At 49.7% G+C, this 2,493-nt stretch overlaps 1 pseudogene; it reads left to right on the top strand.

Moving 5' to 3' along the window:
* Positions 1–2,493, top strand: part of LOC105522977 — a 13,815-nt pseudogene that overhangs the window by 587 nt on the left and 10,735 nt on the right.

Below are 2,493 nucleotides of genomic sequence, written 5' to 3'. Positions count from 1 at the left end.
GAGATAGAGTCTTGCTCTGTTGCCCAGGCTGGAGTGCAGTGGCACATCTCAGCTCACTGCAAGCTCTGCCTCCCAGGTTCAGGCCATTCTCCTGTCTCAGCCTCACGAGTACCTGGGACTAGAGACACCTGCCACCACGCCTGGCTGATTTTTTTGCATTTTTAGTGGAGATGGGGTTTCACCATGTTAGCCAGGATGGTCTCAATTTCCTGACCTCGTCATCTGCCCACCTCGGCCTCCCAAAGTGCTGGGATTACAGGCGTGAGCCACCACGCCCGGCCAGCTCTTGACCTTTTTAAAGACTTACAACTTTAACGGGTCCACGTGAAAGGGTCATGATAAATGAGCAAGCGTGAGAAAGGTGACTGGGGGCTACATGCATCAGCTAACAGAACAAAAAGTTTTACAATGCTTTTTTCATACAGTGTTTGGAATTTACAGATAACACAAGTAGTTTAGGTCAGGGGTTAATGTTATTATTATCACTTGGTGCTGTCAAGGTTGTCTGGATATTTATCTTACTTTTGTTTTGTTTTTGTTTTTGTTTTTTCTCCAACTTTTTGCTTTCTCTCTTTCCTCCTGTCTTGTGAACTAAGCAAAGTGGGGGTAGGAGGACAGCAGGAGTAGTAGTGGTCTCCTCCCTTAGCACGATCTTGGCTCACTGCAACCTCCGCCTCCTGGGTTCAAGCGATTCTCCTGCCTCAGCTTCCCAAGTACCTGGGACTACAGGTATGCACCCCCATGCCGGGCTAATTTTGTAAATTTAGTAGAGATGGTGTTTCACCATGTTGGTCAGGCTGGTCTAAACTCCTGACCTCAGGTGATCCACGTACCTCAGCCTCCCAAAGTGCTGTGATTACAGGCCTGAGCCACCGTGCCTGGCCAGAGTTTATAGATTTTCAATGGAAACTGGGTTTGGCTGCGAGCTGTGACGGTTGCAGATCTCTTAAGTATCGTTATGTTGCAGTGATGCTAAAAGTGGCAGATCATTCAGGCCAAGTAAAGACCAAGTCCTTTGAAAAGACAGTTCCACAGTTTCAGAATTTTGACAGACAATTCAAGGAGATTGCTGCAGTTATTGAAACTGTGAAATGGATTATTTGGTAGATACATTACTATCATTCTAAAGTCATGGACTTCACTTTCTGCAACAAAACTGCATAACAATGAAATATTTATTGAATGAAAATTGCACTTTTGTTTTTTCTTGTCTTTTTTTTTGAGATGGAGTTTTTCTCTTTGTTGCCCAGGCTGGAGTGCAGTGGCGGCATCTTGCTCACTGCAACCTCCACCTCCCGGGTTCAAGCGATTCTCCTGCCTCAGCCTCCTGAGTAGCTGGGATTACAGGCGCCCGCCACCACACCCCACTAATTTTTGTATTTTTAGCAGAGATGGGGTTTCATCATGTTGGCCAGGCTGGTCTCGAACTCCTGACCTCAGGTGATCCACCCGCTTCGGCCTCCCAAAGTGCTAGATGACAGACAGGAGCCACCACGTCCAGCTGTTTTTCCATTTTTAAAAATTCAGACCAAAAAAAAATAGATAATAGCGGCCAGGCTCATTGGCTCATGCCTGCAATCCCAGCACTTTGGGACAGAGCAAGAGGCCAGCATCAGAGAGTGGCCATTCGTGAAAATGCCAGAAACACTGTCTACTCTCCACCCCACCCCATCTCCAACAAAACTCACCTGTGCCATGCAAGACTGCGGCAGGCAGTTGGAATTCCAGGTGCAGCTGCTCCTCATTCCTCTAGCGAGGCAGATGTCAGGGCAGAGGCCTGGGAAATGTGAGGCTGCTGGATCCAAGAGTGGGGGCAGGTGGAGCAGAGGTGAGGTTTGGTCTTTTTGAAGCACTGGGTCAGGAAAATCCAACCACGTGCTTTGGCCAGATTCTTTTCCTGCTCAGATTCTGGATTGAGGAAGGTGGGGAGTGAGACCACGACAAAGAACCGACTAGGAAGAAGCTGTCCCCTTGATGGAATGGGCAAAGAGAAAAAGCAATCATTTGGGCATAGGGCCCAGCTGGACTCCTGGGTGAAAGGTATGGCCTGGGTGTTCTTGGGTTCCTTGTCTGCTTGAGCCCCAGAACAATAGAAAATCTTGATGGCTACAGCAACAGGAGCTTAATAGTGGGAAGGAAGAAAAATGAAGGACAAAACTGTTTGGACGAACGGAGGCAAAATGGTGCACTTCCGGGTTCTTCATCCCCCCCCCCAACTTTTCCCGCGCACGTGAAAATGCAGCGGGTGACCTGGGAAGGTGCAGACCAACTGGGCATGCACCAGGTGATGTCAATCCAGAGAGACCAAGATTTACCTGGTCGCACCTGCGGAATGCCCCCGACACGCCCGTGCCCCGCCTATTGCCCTCCCACTCCTTAGAAAAGCCGCTCTCCGCCAGTGAGCCACACGGTCTTCCTCCAGCCCCACTGAAGTCGGGATGCAGGAACCCCGCCTGAGAGCCCCACGAGGGGGGACTCTGTCGGCCTTCTTTG

The sequence above is a fragment of the Colobus angolensis genome, unplaced genomic scaffold (genome assembly GCF_000951035.1).
Source record: "Colobus angolensis palliatus isolate OR3802 unplaced genomic scaffold, Cang.pa_1.0 Scaffold447, whole genome shotgun sequence".
Lineage (NCBI taxonomy): Eukaryota > Metazoa > Chordata > Mammalia > Primates > Cercopithecidae > Colobus > Colobus angolensis.
This window is presented reverse-complemented; position numbering and strand designations above follow the sequence as displayed.